Source organism: Salmo salar, chromosome 04 (assembly GCF_965601325.2).
Source record: "Salmo salar chromosome 04, fSalSal1, whole genome shotgun sequence".
NCBI lineage: Eukaryota > Metazoa > Chordata > Actinopteri > Salmoniformes > Salmonidae > Salmo > Salmo salar.
In genome coordinates, this window is record NC_138294.1 from 35,710,735 (window position 1) to 35,727,872 (window position 17,138).

At 40.7% G+C, this 17,138-nt stretch overlaps 1 long non-coding RNA gene across 1 annotated transcript; it reads right to left on the reverse strand.

The window, feature by feature from the left end:
- Positions 1–5,919: 5,919 nt before the first annotated feature.
- On the reverse strand, positions 5,920–14,855 carry LOC145878631 (uncharacterized). Its single transcript, XR_014392130.1, has 2 exons — positions 14,806–14,855; positions 5,920–6,012 (listed from the first exon to the last, which is right to left on the reverse strand). It is a non-coding gene; the product is annotated as an uncharacterized LOC145878631 (long non-coding RNA).
- Between the last annotated feature and the right edge of the window lie 2,283 nt (positions 14,856–17,138).

Sequence of the window (17,138 nt, forward strand, 5' to 3'; positions counted from 1 at the left end):
TAAATCATGTTTGATGCACTCTGTAAGTACAATTTTTGATGTACTGCTTAATCCAGATGATATGAACACTGTTGACACTTTTCAGCAAGTTGCAATCATGTAATACAGAAATAAACTGTTTTTCATAAACAAGGTCTAAATCATGTTTGAGTCACTCTGTAAGTACCATTTTGCTGTACTGTTTAAACTCGATGAAAGGAACATTGTTGACACTTTTCAGCAAGTTGCAATCATGGAATAAAGAAATAAACAGTTTTTCATAAACAAGGTCTAAATCATGTTTGATGCACTCTGTTAGTACCATTTGCTGTAATGTTTAAACTCGATGAAAGGAACATTGTTGACACTTTTCATCAAGTTGCAATTATGTAATACAGAAATAAACAGTTTTTCATAAACAAGGTCTAAATCATGTTTGAGTCACTCTGTAAGTACCATTTTGCTGTACTGTTTAAACTCGATGAAAGGAACATTGTTGACACTTTTCAGCAAGTTGCAATCATGGAATACAGAAATAAACAGTTTTTCATAAACAAGGTCTAAATCATGTTTGATGCACTCTGTAAGTACAATTTTTGATGTACTGCTTAATCCAGATGATATGAACACTGTTGACACTTTTCAGCAAGTTGCAATCATGTAATACAGAAATAAACTGTTTTTCATAAACAAGGTCTAAATCATGTTTGAGTCACTCTGTAAGTACCATTTTGCTGTACTGTTTAAACTCGATGAAAGGAACATTGTTGACACTTTTCAGCAAGTTGCAATCATGGAATAAAGAAATAAACAGTTTTTCATAAACAAGGTCTAAATCATGTTTGATGCACTCTGTAAGTACAATTTTTGATGTACTGCTTAATCCAGATGATATGAACACTGTTGACACTTTTCTGCAAGTTGCAATCATGTAATACAGAAATAAACTGTTTTTCATAAACAAGGTCTAAATCATGTTTGAGTCACTCTGTAAGTACCATTTTGCTGTACTGTTTAAACTCGATGAAAGGAACATTGTTGACACTTTTCAGCAAGTTGCAATCATGTAATAAAGAAATAAACAGTTTTCATAAACAAAGTCTAAATAATGTTTGATCCACTCTGTAAGTACCATTTTTACTGTGCTGCTTAATCCAGATGATTGGAACACTGTTGACACTTTTCAGCAAGTTGCAATCATGTAATACAGAAAAAAACGTTTTTCATAAACAAGGTCTAAATCATGTTTGAGTCACTCTGTAAGTACCATTTTGCTGTACTGTTTAAACTCGATGAAAGGAACATTGTTGACACTTTGCAGCAAGTTGCAATCATGAAATACAGAAATAAACCGTTTTTCATAAACAAGGTCTAGATAATGTTTGATGCACTCTGTAAATACCATTTTTGCTGTACTGCTTAATCCAGATGAAAGGAACATTGTTGAAACTTTTCAGCAAGTTGCAATCATGAAATACAGAAATAAACAGTTTTTCATAAACAAGGTCTAAATCATCTTTGATGCGCTCTGTAAGTACAATTTTTGCTGTACTGCTTAATCCAGATGATTGGAACAATGTTGACACTTTTCAGCAAGTTGCAATCATGTAATAAGGAAATAAACAGTTTTTCATTAACAAGGTCTAAATCATGTTTGATGCACTCTGTAAGTACCATTTTTGCTGTACTGCTTAATCCAGATGATTGGAACTCTGTTGACACTTTGCAGCAAGTTGCAATCATGTATTAAAGAAATAAACCGTTAATTATAAACAAGGTCTAAATCATGTTTGATGCGCTCTGTAAGTACAATTTTTGCTGTACTGCTTAATCCAGATGATTGGAACAATGTTGACACTTTTCAGCAAGTTGCAATCATGTAATAAAGAAATAAACAGTTTTTCATAAACAAGGTCTAAATTATGTTTGATGCACTCTGTTAGTACCATTTGCTGTAATGTTTAAACTCGATGAAAGGAACATTGTTGACACTTTTCATCAAGTTGCAATTATGTAATACAGAAATAAACAGTTTTTCATAAACAAGGTCTAAATCATGTTTGAGTCACTCTGTAAGTACCATTTTGCTGTACTGCTTAACCTGTTGGGTCTAGGGGGCAGCATTTGCACGTCTGGATAAAAAAAATGTACCCGATTTAATCTGGTTACTAATCCTACCCAGTAACTAGAATATGCATATACTTATTATATATGGATAGAAAACACTCTAAAGTTTCCAAAACTGTTTGAATGGTGTCTGTGAGTATAACAGAACTCATTTGGCAGGCAAAACCCTGAGACATTTTCTGACAGGAAGTGGATACCTGATGTGTTGTATTGACTTTAAACCTCTCCCATTGAAAAACACAGGGGTTTAGGAATATTTTGGCACTTCCTATTGCTTCCACTAGATGTCACCAGCCTTTACAAAGTGTTTTGAGTCTTCTGGAGGGAGATCTGACCGAACAAGAGCCATGGAACGGTGATGTCCCATTAGACACCTGGCGCGCTACTTCATGTTGGGTACCCTCGTTCCAATACGTTATAAAAGGCTATGCATTCGTCCACCTTGAATATTATTCATGTTCTGGTTAAAAAAGGCCCTAATGATTTATGCTATACAACGTTTGACATGTTTGAACGAACGGAAATATATTTTTTCCCCTCGTTCATGACGAGAAGTCCGGCTGGCTTACATCATGTGCTAACGAGACGGAGATTTTTGGACATAAATGATGAGCTTTTTTGAACAAAACTACATTCGTTATGGACCTGTGATACCTGGAAGTGACATCTGATGAAGAGAATCAAAGGTAATGGATTATTTACATAGTATTTTCGATTTTAGATCTCCCCAACATGACGTCTAGTCTGTATCGCAACGCGTATTTTTCTGGGCACAGTGCTCAGATTATTGCAAAGTGTGATTTCCCAGTAAGGTTATTTTTAAATCTGGCAAGTTGATTGCGTTCAAAAGATGTAAATCTATAATTCTTTAAATGACAATATAATATTTTACCAATGTTTTCTAATTTTAATTATTTAATTTGTGACGCTGACTTGACTGCCGGTTATTGGAGGGAAACGATTTCCTCAACATCAATGCCATAGTAAAACGCTGTTTTTGTATATAAATATGAACTTGATAGAACTAAAAATGCATGCATTGTCTAACATAATGTCCTAGGAGTGTCATCTGATGGAGATTGTAAAAGGTTAGTGTATCATTTTAGCTGGTTTTATGGTTTTGGTGACCCTGTCTTTGACTTGACAAAACATTACACACAACTCTTGTAAATGTACTGTCCTAACATACTCTAAATTTATGCTTTCGCCGTAAAACCTTTTTGAAATCGTAAAACGTGGTTAGATTAAGGAGATGTTTATCTTTCAAATGGTGTAACATAGTTGTATTTTTGAAAAATTTGAATTTTGACATTTATTTGGATTCAAATTTGCCGCTCTTGAAATGCACCTGCTGTTGATGGAGTGCACCACAGGTGGCACGCTAGCGTCCCACCTAGCCCCAAGAGGTTAAACTCGATGAAAGGAACATTGTTGACACTTTTCAGCAAGTTGCAATCATGGAATACAGAAATAAACAGTTTTTCATAAACAAGGTCTAAATCATGTTTGATGCACTCTGTAAGTACAATTTTTGATGTACTGCTTAATCCAGATGATATGAACACTGTTGACACTTTTCAGCAAGTTGCAATCATGTAATACAGAAATAAACTGTTTTTCATAAACAAGGTCTAAATCATGTTTGAGTCACTCTGTAAGTACCATTTTGCTGTACTGTTTAAACTCGATGAAAGGAACATTGTTGACACTTTTCAGCAAGTTGCAATCATGGAATAAAGAAATAAACAGTTTTTCATAAACAAGGTCTAAATCATGTTTGATGCACTCTGTTAGTACCATTTGCTGTAATGTTTAAACTCGATGAAAGGAACATTGTTGACACTTTTCAGCAAGTTGCAATCATGGAATACAGAAATAAACAGTTTTTCATAAACAAGGTCTAAATCATGTTTGATGCACTCTGTAAGTACAATTTTTGATGTACTGCTTAATCCAGATGATATGAACACTGTTGACACTTTTCAGCAAGTTGCAATCATGTAATACAGAAATAAACTGTTTTTCATAAACAAGGTCTAAATCATGTTTGAGTCACTCTGTAAGTACCATTTTGCTGTACTGTTTAAACTCGATGAAAGGAACATTGTTGACACTTTTCAGCAAGTTGCAATCATGGAATAAAGAAATAAACAGTTTTTCATAAACAAGGTCTAAATCATGTTTGATGCACTCTGTAAGTACAATTTTTGATGTACTGCTTAATCCAGATGATATGAACACTGTTGACACTTTTCAGCAAGTTGCAATCATGTAATACAGAAATAAACTGTTTTTCATAAACAAGGTCTAAATCATGTTTGAGTCACTCTGTAAGTACCATTTTGCTGTACTGTTTAAACTCGATGAAAGGAACATTGTTGACACTTTTCAGCAAGTTGCAATCATGTAATAAAGAAATAAACAGTTTTCATAAACAAAGTCTAAATAATGTTTGATCCACTCTGTAAGTACCATTTTTACTGTGCTGCTTAATCCAGATGATTGGAACACTGTTGACACTTTTCAGCAAGTTGCAATCATGTAATACAGAAAAAAACGTTTTTCATAAACAAGGTCTAAATCATGTTTGAGTCACTCTGTAAGTACCATTTTGCTGTACTGTTTAAACTCGATGAAAGGAACATTGTTGACACTTTGCAGCAAGTTGCAATCATGAAATACAGAAATAAACCGTTTTTCATAAACAAGGTCCAGATAATGTTTGATGCTCTCTGTAAGTACCATTTTTGCTGTACTGCTTAATCCAGATGATTGGAACACTGTTGACACTTTGCAGCAAGTTGCAATCATATAATACAGTAATAAACAGTTTTTCATCAACAAGGTCTAAATCATGTTTGAGTCACTCTGTAAGTACCATTTTGCTGTACTGTTTAAACTCGATGAAAGGAACATTTCTGACACTTTTCAGCAAGTTGCAATCATGGAATACAGAAATAAACAGTTTTTCATAAACAAGGTCTAAATCTTGTTTGAGTCACTCTGTAAGTACCATTTTGCTGTACTGTTTAAACTCGATGAAAGGAACAATGTTGACACTTTTCTGCAAGTTGCAATCATGAAATACAGAAATAAACAGTTTTTCATAAACAAGGTCTAAATCATGTTTGATGCACTCTGTAAATACCATTTTTGCTGTACTGCTTAATCCAGATGAAAGGAACATTGTTGAAACTTTTCAGCAAGTTGCAATCATGAAATACAGAAATAAACAGTTTTTCATAAACAAGGTCTAAATCATGTTTGATGCGCTCTGTAAGTACAATTTTTGCTGTACTGCTTAATCCAGATGATTGGAACAATGTTGACACTTTTCAGCAAGTTGCAATCATGTAATAAGGAAATAAACAGTTTTTCATAAACAAGGTCTAAATTATGTTTGATGCACTCTGTAAGTACCATTTTGCTGTACTGTTTAAACTCGATGAAAGGAACATTGCTGACACTTTTCAGCAAGTTGCAATCATATAATACAGAAATAAACAGTTTTTCATCAACAAGGTCTAAATCATGTTTGAGTCACTCTGTAAGTACCATTTTGCTGTACTGTTTAAACTCGATGAAAGGAACATTGCTGACACTTTTCAGCAAGTTGCAATCATGAAATACAGAAATAAACAGTTTTTCATAAACAAGGTCTAAATCTTGTTTGAGTCACTCTGTAAGTACCATTTTGCTGTACTGTTTAAACTCGATGAAAGGAACATTGTTGACACTTTTCAGCAAGTTGCAATTGTAGCGGGTTTCTTATGCACCACAGGAGAACCAAGAAATGAAGAGCGACACCACGGCTGTCTTTTAGGCTTTTATGTCGATCTGCAATAGTATTATGAAAAGACAGGACAGGAACACATCAGTCTCCAATGCACCACCTGACAAGTTGTTCTTTCTCTCTCAGTGTTTTCTCAGACTCTCACAATCACACTCATACATAAAGCCATAATGTATAGTATAAAATAATAACCAGTCCTTAATACAAAGAATGTATAATCTTAATTCTTAGACAATAGAACCATACCTGCAATAGTATTATGAAAAGACAGGACAGGAACACATCAGTCTCCAATGCACCACCTGACAAGTTGTTCTACACAGGAGCATGAAGAAAGGTAAAACACATATCCTGTCTCACATCCCCAATACATTGCTAGGTGCTTTCAGTGTTGATAGTAGCAAAATACAACAACTCATGTACAAAACCACTGCAACACAAACAAGTTACAACATAAAATCGCCTTAGAGGGCAAAACTACATCCCCCATAATGCAACACCATCACTAGTCGGCAGCTCAGCTAGCCGTCTGCATCACAGAAAGAAAGTCATACTAGCTAGCAACACTTTTAGCACTCTGTAACTATATTAATAACAACAATAAAACTCTGAAAGTTACGTGTTTCGATAGTCTCACATCCCCTTATAACAATATCTACAGCATTAACCTTGGGACGTTTATTTATTTCACGTTACGGACTTCTACAAAGGAGTAATCTGCAACCCGTACCTTTCTCTCTCAGTGTTTTCTCAGACTGAGGAGAGCGGGATCTATGGGTAGTACCAGGGTGTCAGTAGGTGATGTAAGCACCCAGATAAAATAAAATACATTTAATGAAACAAAACCTGAAGATGTTAACCTGTTAGGGCTAGGGGGCAGCATTGACACGGCTGGATAAAAAACATACCCGATTTAATCTGGTTACCACTCCTACTCAGTAACTAGAATATGCATATACTTATTACATATGGATAGAAAACACCCTAAATTTTCTAAAACTGTTTGAATGGTGTCTGTGAGTATAACAGAACTCAAATGGCAGGTCAAAACCTGAGAGATTCCTTTACAGGAAGTGGCCTGTCTGACCATTTGTTGAACTTGTTTTCCATCTCTATCATTTACTAAGGATCTCTGCTTTAACGTGACACTTCCCACGTCTTCCATACGCTCTCAGAGCCCGGGAAAAAACAGAATGTCGTCATTCCAGCCCCAGGCTGAAACACATTATCGCCTTTCTCAAGTGGCCCATCAAGAGACACTAGCTTATGCGCGTGACCCCGACCGCCCCCGCCTTTGGGATTTTTTCCTCTGTTTGCCGAAAAGGAGATTCCCTGTCGGAATATTATCGCTTTTCTACGAGAAAAATGACGTAAAAATTGATTTTAAACAGCGGTTGACATGGTTCGACGTACGGCAATGGAATACTTTGAATTTTATTGTCAGGAATTGCGCCAAGCGCGCGACACTTCTTTACTATTTCGGATAGTGTCTGGAACGCACGAACAAAACGCCGCTATTCGGATATAACGATGGATTATTTTGGACCAAACCAACATTTGTTATTGAAGTAGCTGTCCTGGGTGTGTATTCTGACGAAGACAACAAAAGGTAATGACATTTTTATAATAGTAAATATGATTATGGTGAGTGCTAAACTTGCCGGGTGTCTAAATAGCGAGCCCGTGATGCCTGGGCTATGTACTTAGAATATTGCAAAATGTGCTTTCACCAAAAAGCTATTTTAAAATCGGACATATCGAGTGCATAGAGGAGGTCTGTATCTATAATTCTTAAAATAATTGTTATGCTTTTTGTGAACGTTTATCGTGAGTAATTTAGTAAAATGTTAGCGAATTCCCCGGAAGTTTGCGGGGGGTATGCTAGTTCTGAACGTCACATGCTAATGTAAAAAGCTGGTTTTTGATATAAATATGAACTTGATTGAACAAAACATGCATGTATTGTATAACATAATGTCCTAGGGTTGTCATCTGATGAAGATCATCAAAGGTGAGTGTTGCATTTAGCTGTCTTCTGGGTTTTGGTGACATTATATGCTGGCTTGAAAAATGGGTGTCTGATTATTTCTGGCTTGGTACTCTGCTGACATAATCTAATGTTTTGCTTTCGTTGTAAAGCCTTTTTGAAATCGGACAGTGTGGTTAGATTAACGAGAGTCTTATCTTTAAATGGCTGTAAAATAGTCATATGTTTGAGAAATTGAAGTAATAGGATTTTTAAGGTTTTGAAAATCGCGCCACAGGCTGGCAGTGGCTGTTACGTAGGTGGGACGAATTCGTCCCGCCGGTCCCATAGAGGTTAACATCATTCAGCTACTGTAGCTGCCTACCTAACATCAACAGGCATCACCAGTAGCGCAACAATTAAAATTAGAAACCAAAAGTAAAGTTCCTGGCGATCTGACTCCCCCCTTCTGTCTGAACTTGGAACATTCCTGTTCGCGGGCTTTTGGCCACTGACCCTCAACCTGATTGTTCTGTTCTGCGTTGTGTACTATTCTAATAATTTGAAGTTTGCTGGAATAACCATTTTAACTCTACTACACTCACCCCTTCTTGATTTCAGCAAACTTCAAGACATAAGGTAAGACTTCTTCCTCCACAGGGGTAACCTTGACCAAGAGTCGTCCAGAAGGACAGCAAAGAGACTTTGCCAGGTAGAAATATGCCCATATACATACAACCTATGACCCCCTAATAAAGTATTTCTCATTTCCTTAATCTATCTTCTGGCTTCTGTGTCACTGGGGTACTGTCACTTCAACAAAAGTTGATAAGGCTTGAATCAGGGCGGCTAGATGCTCTCTTTTGTCCGGCTCAGCAATCACTTGACTCATTGACTCTAAAAGTCTTCTGACAGGCTTCACAACTCTTCCAGTTCGAGTTCTCAAAGTGCCTTCACTTGGTCTCAGGACTGTATCAGTGAGCTCAGATGTCTGGCTGTTTCTGCGCTCTACCTCTCTCTGGTTACTCATTCTCTTCTTAGTAGATCTTATGCATACAGAGCCGCTGACTGATGAACTTCTACTGCTGATGCCATCTAGACTGCTCACTGACGTTGCTTCTCTACTTGTGTCATCTTCAGAAGGATCACTTGAATCATCACCAGGCATCATTGAGGAGCTTCCTGTGCTTGATTTAGCTGCTTGTCCTGAGATCATGTCCTTCGCTGGGCATTGAGGAGCAGCTTCTCTCATGTTCACGCCATCTTCCGGTCCCGAAGATTTTTGACCTTCAGCTTCCGTGGGCCCCTCAGGGTTCTGGCCCTCGAGAATCCAGACAGCAGTCCTTCGATCCTCTGAATCCTCATCCACATCGAATACCGGTCTTTCGTCACCGCTGTCTGCGTTTATGTCCTCCTCTGAAGCAGTAGAGGCTACTGTGGACATCTCGTCTGTCTGTCCCACCGGCAGGAAGTTCACTGGCAGTATGAAGTTTCGATGAACTACTTTACTCTTCTTGGTAGTAGGATCTTCGACTCTGTAGATGTGCACAGACGGGTCTTTCCATGTGATCACATAGACCGTTGAATCCCACAAGTCGGCAAGTTTACCTTTTCCTCTTTCCTTTCGGTTTGCCAAGAGAACTCGGTCCCCAATCTCCAGGGCAGTACCCTTCACTCTCTTGTTATACTGCCTGGCTTGCTTTTTCTGAGCTTCAGTGGTGTTGGCCTGAGCGATCCTGACAGCCTCTCGCAGGTCCTTTTGGAACGAGTCAACATACTCGTCATGAGTCAACACGTCTTCGTTTTTCAGGGTACTTCCAAACATGATGTCCACTGGCAGCCGTGGAATTCGGCCGAACATTAGGAAGAACGGTGCGAATCCTGTCGTTTCGTGTGTGGTACAGTTGTACGAGAAGGTGAGCGTCTGTATCATCTGGGGCCATCTTTCTTTTGCTCTCGCTGGCAATGATCGGACCATGTTTCCGAGCGTGCGGTTGAATCTTTCCGTCTGACCGTTGCCCATAGGATGATATGGAGTGGTATGGGACTTTTTGACTCCTGAGACTTGTAGCAATTCTGCGATTAAGTGACTCTCAAAGTTTGCTCCTTTGTCAGAGTGTATCCGCTGGGGAAACCCATAGACACAGAAGAACTGGTTCCATAACTTCTGGGCAACCACCTTTGCTGTCTGGTTCGGGCAAGGAAACGCATGTGCCAGCTTCGTAAAATGATCTGTGATGACGAGTACATCAACGCTCTCTCCATCCCTTCCTTCTGCTGACCAGAAGTCTATGCACACCAGTTCCAACGCTGTGCTGGTCTGAATAGATTCCAACGGTGCCCTAGCCTCTGGCTCCATTGTCTTGCCAACCAGACAGCGCTTACAGTAGGAGACATACTTCTTCACTTCCCCTTCCATTCCAGTCCAGAAGAACCTTTGACGTACCAAATGGAGTGTTCTAGTCTGGCCTTGGTGGCCGGCTTCATCATGGGTTCCCCTCAGAACGATGGCTTTAAGGGAGTCTGGCACCACCAGCTGGTACCTCTTCTTGACAACTCTGTCCTTAGATCTTCGGTAGAGGATCTCATCCTTGATTTCGAGTTTATCCCAATGCTTCAGCATTCTCAACACTTGGGCAGTCTCATGAGCCCTCTCTCTCCGCGAAGGTCTCCTCCTCCTCTCAACAAAGTACGCCACTCGGGCCAGCACCTGATCCGCCTTCTGTTTTCTCCGTATCACATCAGGAGAAAGGACTGGAAGAGTAGCCACTCCCCCTTCATGCTGAGGGATGCTGGCCGAATACTGGGCTAATTGGAATGTGCGCACTGGCACACTCGCATCCCACTCCAGACAGGACTCCAAAACTGCTTTCACCCCTTCAGAAGAGACTTGAGCCAGGATCTCACCACCTTGGATATTGACTGACAGTTTGAATGCGTCCTGGATGGACTCTGAAGTCACATACTCTGGGAACTCACTTGCCTTCCTAGCTCCAACGAATGGCTGTCGACTAAGCAGGTCTGCTGGGACATTCTGGGGCCCGGGGATGTACTTCAAGTCAAAGTCGAAGGGGGCCAGTTTAGAGACCCACCGCTGCTCACAGGCATCTAGCTTTGGTTTCGTCATTATATATGTCAGGGGGTTGTTATCTGTTAGGACTGTGAATCTATTCCCCTTCAGCCAATGGGTGAACTTATCACACACAGCCCACTTAAGAGCGAAGAACTCTAATCTGTGTGCTGGGTAACGGGACTGGGACCTCGACAGAGTCTTGCTTGCAAAAGCTACTGGTCTGGGCCTACTCTCACCCTCAAATGTCTGGCTAAGTACTGCACCTAAGCCATCCATTGATGCATCAGTTGATAGGAGAAATGGTCTGTTAAAGTCTGGGTGAGCCAGCACGGCTTTTTGGGAGACAGCAGCTTTTAGCTTCTCCAGCGCCTCCCCACATTCAGAAGTCCAGTCTTCAGGTTTCAGACGTTTATGGGCCATGCCATGAGGTTTTCCTTTTTCTCCTTTCCGCTTACTTTTCTGTCCTGCAATCAGACGAAACAGTGGTTTGGCTAAACCTGAGAAACTCGCAATGAAGTGGGAATAATAGTTTGCCATACCAAGAAATGATCTGACCTTGGTGGGTGAAGGTGTTTTCCCATCATTTTCCATCAGGTCAGCTGCTGTGATGTCGTTGATTGCAGACACTTTTCCTGGGTCGGTTGCAATGCCCTCTGCCGTGACGATATGGCCTAAAAACTTGACAGATTTTCTGAGGAGGTAACATTTTTTTTGCGCTAGCTTCAGGTTGTGTTCCTTAAGGCGGGAGAACACCATTTCGAGACGGTCCAGGGCTTCCTGCTCAGTCTTCCCGAAAACCAGGAGATCATCCAAGTAGCACAGGAGGGACAAGTAGTTCTGGTCGCCGAAGATCGAGGTCATCATTCTGGCGAATGTTGCTGGGCTGTTACATAACCCCTGAGCCATTCTGTTGTACTCAAATAAACCCGTGGGTGTTGTGCACGCTGTGTACTTGCGGTCATCTTCATGTATGGGGATGTTGTAGAATCCCGAAGTCAAATCCATAGTACTGAAGAAGCAGTTCCCCCCCAAAGCAGCGAGAGCATCGGCTTGATGGGGCAATGGGTATGCATCTTTCTCTGTCCTCTGGTTCAACCATCTGAAATCAGTGCAAATTCTCAACTCTCCTGACGGCTTCCAAACCAGGACAAGGGGGGAGGCCCACTCACTACTGGACTTTCGGATGATGCCCCGCTCCTCCATTTCCTCCAGCGTCTGTCTCAGTTTCTGGTAGTCGGATGGAGAGACCCTCCTGTACGGCAGCCGGAAAGGCTTTTCATCTTTGAGTCGGATACGGTGGATGACGTTCTTCGCTTCTCCACAGTCAAGTCGGTCCCTGGAGAAGATGCCTTCATACTGAGAAATAAGGTCCACTAGTTTTCCTTTCCACATGTCAGACACTTCACAGGACTCTATGTCAACTTCTTTTAAGCCCAACTCTTCCAACTTTTGTAGATACTCTTTCTTTGCCCTTTTTCCACCAAATGAACATCCTTCCCCAGCTTGGGTGACATTCTGAAGGGCAGACTGGACCTTACTGGGGTTCTCAGCATGGCTGGCATAGAGCTCTAGGTCTTCTAGGGCTAGGCATGGGTGCACATCGGCCAACTTGGTGTTACGGCGGAGAATAATAGGGTGGTCCAACATGTTGATCACTTTCATGGGGACCCACTTGTCACCCCTCAAAGGACATACAGTGCGTCCTACTAGGACATTTCTTGGTGCAGATCGTGCTGTAGTGGCCTCTATGACTACAGTACTACCGACTGATAGCGGTACCTTTTCTTTCAGTTTTCCCCAGACCAAATGTTCATGTTGAGGCATGAGAGTCACACTCTGCTTGAGCATTACAGTTCCCACTTTGTCTGGTATTTTGTCACCGTGCCAACGGTTCACGTTGGCTAGCATGCTGAGTAAAAGTCCATGTGAATCTCCTTTGGCAGGTTTGGAGAGGCTGTCCCAATACCACTTTGTTTTCTTAACCTGTTGCATTATGTGTTTTATGGCGTTCGATCCAACTATCATGTCATCTGTCTGTCCAGGTACAACTAAAACAGACACTGCCATCTTGCAATCTAAAAGATCAATGTTCAAGTCATATTCATACTTAGGCTGTGCCTGGTTGCCCCCACAGCCTACAAGAACTACTTGAGTTGGCTTTCTAGACTCTGGTTTTATCACATTACATCTCAGAAGTGTGTCTTCAGCTGACTCACTTAACGTGCAGGTCATAGACCCACTATCTATCAGAGCTTGAAGTTCTACAATTTCTTGCACCATTACTGGAACATAGAAAAGACTGTCATTACTCTCTATTTTTGGATAAATCACCTCGGTTTTCATTGTGTTTCCAGTCCTTATATCTGTAGTGTTCTGTGGAGGTGTAACATGTTCGCCCACACCGCCCCCCTCTTGGTGTGAGCATGTTAGTTTAAAGCGGGGCCAGGGGGAGCCTCGGCGGTTGCCTCTCCAACTTGTTTTCTTGCTGGACATTCAAAGCCTCTGTGGCCTGTCCTGTGACACTTGAAACATAACCCCTCCTTAAAGCAGTGCGACTGAGTTGAATGGTCTGAGGCCTTACAAATTCTACAGGGACCAGCAGCAGTATTAGTTTGTGGTGTTCTGGCTGAAGTTCTCCTTTGATTTTGTTCCTGGGTTGACAGGAGCTTTTCCAGGAGAGAAATCACTTTGTTCAATGGAGCCTGATCGCTGTTAGTGGGCGTGGCTGAATTATTTTGACCGACTGCTTGTTGTTGAGTCATACACCAAGCGTCGGGGGTCATCACAACTTCTACCTTGGCAGTACTTTGCGCCCTGTGTCTGGCTGATTGTTTGTCTCGGTGATGGCTGTCAATCATTGCCTGCAAATCTCCAACGGTCCAATTTTCAATAGGCCTGCACCTAAGAGCAGCATACAGTGCCGGATCAGGGCAGTGCTTAACAAACATCATGGTCACCTCGTGACCTGGATCATCCACTCTTTTTCCCTGTCTTTGCAAGCACTCATTGGCAAGGTCAATTGCTTTGTTCAGTCTAACCCAATAATCCAAGCAGCTCTCTGACTGTCTTGGTAAGGTTTCATAGAAGTATCCTAATGGGATTGTTGATGAGATTGCCTCTCCAAAGTGCTGCCTCAAGATATTGTATATGGCTTCAGGATCTCTGCTTATGTTAACAAGGGGGTTTCCACGGAGCCCAATTCTGACTATGTCTTTAGCCCGCCCCATTAGTCTGTCCTGTATTTCTTGCCCCTGTTCTGATATACTGCATCCCTTCTTTTTCAAGTAAGCTTGCATAAGTTCTTGCCATTCAGTCACTGTGCACCGGTCTGTGCTATCACCCCGGAAGTGGGGTGGTTCTCTGACGTCTGACTTCAGAATTAGGTTGACCTTTGACCAATCAGGTATTTCTACTATTGGTTGGGGAGGGGAAGTGCTTGGACCAGCCCCTGCTAGACTAGCGGCAACTTGATTACCTATTTCACAGCCCAGTTGTTTGACTAACTCTGCTAGGGCTTGCAATTGGGTTCGGTTCTCATTTTCACCCCCTATGGCCTTCTGGGACTCTTCACTGTCATCGTTGCCTGGTTGGCTACTGCTAACATGCTCTGGTTGGCTACTACTGACACTTGGCACTCTAGTGTCGACTGCTGGGTATCTAAGAGGACTGGCTCTAGCACTATGTTCCCCCATACTGGCCAACTGAGCCCCCCGCCCCACCCCAGTGGCCATACCTTGTGAACCTCTCACAGTAACACCAACCGGAGTAACATGTACATTGTTATCACCAACACCTGATATGTCTTCTCTCTCCTGTTCTGTAATCTCACACAACTGAGGCATATGCAACATATTGTCCAAAGTTCACCTTGCCCTCAAATGTTTTAAACGTGTGATGTCGATCCAGTTCTGTTTAGGGGTCCCTCGGCGATCTGCTGCAGCTGATCTGTTGATCCGGGTCACGGCACCAATCTGTAGCGGGTTTCTTATGCACCACAGGAGAACCAAGAAATGAAGAGCAACACCACGGCTGTCTTTTAGGCTTTTATGTCGATCTGCAATAGTATTATGAAAAGACAGGACAGGAACACATCAGTCTCCAATGCACCACCTGACAAGTTGTTCTTTCTCTCTCAGTGTTTTCTCAGACTCTCACAATCACACTCATACATAAAGCCATAATGTATAGTATAAAATAATAACCAGTCCTTAATACAAAGAATGTATAATCTTAATTCTTAGACAATAGAACCATACCTGCAATAGTATTATGAAAAGACAGGACAGGAACACATCAGTCTCCAATGCACCACCTGACAAGTTGTTCTACACAGGAGCATGAAGAAAGGTAAAACACATATCCTGTCTCACATCCCCAATACATTGCTAGGTGCTTTCAGTGTTGATAGTAGCAAAATACAACAACTCATGTACAAAACCACTGCAACACAAACAAGTTACAACATAAAATCGCCTTAGAGGGCAAAACTACATCCCCCATAATGCAACACCATCACTAGTCGGCAGCTCAGCTAGCCGTCTGCATCACAGAAAGAAAGTCATACTAGCTAGCAACACTTTTAGCACTCTGTAACTATATTAATAACAACAATAAAACTCTGAAAGTTACGTGTTTCGATAGTCTCACATCCCCTTATAACAATATCTACAGCATTAACCTTGGGACGTTTATTTATTTCACGTTACGGACTTCTACAAAGGAGTAATCTGCAACCCGTACCTTTCTCTCTCAGTGTTTTCTCAGACTGAGGAGAGCGGGATCTATGGGTAGTACCAGGGTGTCAGTAGGTGACGTAAGCACCCAGATAAAATAAAATACATTTAATGAAACAAAACCTGAAGATGTTAACATCATTCAGCTACTGTAGCTGCCTACCTAACATCAACAGGCATCACCAGTAGCGCAACAATTAAAATTAGAAACCAAAAGTAAAGTTCCTGGCGATCTGACTCCCCCCATCTGTCTGAACTTGGAACATTCCTGTTCGCGGGCTTTTGGCCACTGACCCTCAACCTGATTGTTCTGTTCTGCGTTGTGTACTATTCTAATAATTTGAAGTTTGCTGGAATAACCATTTTAACTCTACTACACAATCATGTAATAAAGAAATAAACAGTTTTCATAAACAAGGTCTAAATAATGTTTCATCCACTCTGTAAGTACCATTTTTGCTGTGCTGCTTAATCCAGATGATTGGAACACTGTTGACACTTTTCAGCAAGTTGCAATCATGTAATACAGAAAAAAACGTTTTTTATAAACAAGGTCTAAATCATGTTTGAGTCACTCTGTAAGTACCATTTTGCTGTACTGTTTAAACTCGATGAAAGGAACATTGTTGACACTTTGCAGCAAGTTGCAATCATGAAATACAGAAATAAACAGTTTTTCATAAACAAGGTCTAAATCATGTTTGATGCACTCTATAAGTACCATTTTTGCTGTACTGATTAATCCAGATGATTGGAACACTGTTGACACTTTGCAGCAAGTTGCAATCATGTAATAAAGAAATAAACAGTTTTTCATCAACAAGGTCTAAATCATGTTTGAGTCACTCTGTAAGTACCATTTTGCTGTACTGTTTAAACTCGATGAAAGGAACATTGTTGACACTTTTCAGCAAGTTGCAATCATGGAATACAGAAATAAACAGTTTTTCATAAACAAGGTCTAAATCATGTTTGATGCACTCTGTAAGTACAATTTTTGATGTACTGCTTAATCCAGATGATATGAACACTGTTGACACTTTTCAGCAAGTTGCAATCATGTAATACAGAAATAAACTGTTTTTCATAAACAAGGTCTAAATCATGTTTGAGTCACTCTGTAAGTACCATTTTGCTGTACTGTTTAAACTCGATGAAAGGAACATTGTTGACACTTTTCAGCAAGTTGCAATCATGGAATAAAGAAATAAACAGTTTTTCATAAACAAGGTCTAAATCATGTTTGATGCACTCTGTTAGTACCATTTGCTGTAATGTTTAAACTCGATGAAAGGAACATTGTTGACACTTTTCATCAAGTTGCAATTATGTAATACAGAAATAAACAGTTTTTCATAAACAAGGTCTAAATCATGTTTGAGTCACTCTGTAAGTACCATTTTGCTGTACTGTTTAAACTCGATGAAAGGAACATTGTTGACACTTTTCAGCAAGTTGCAATCATGG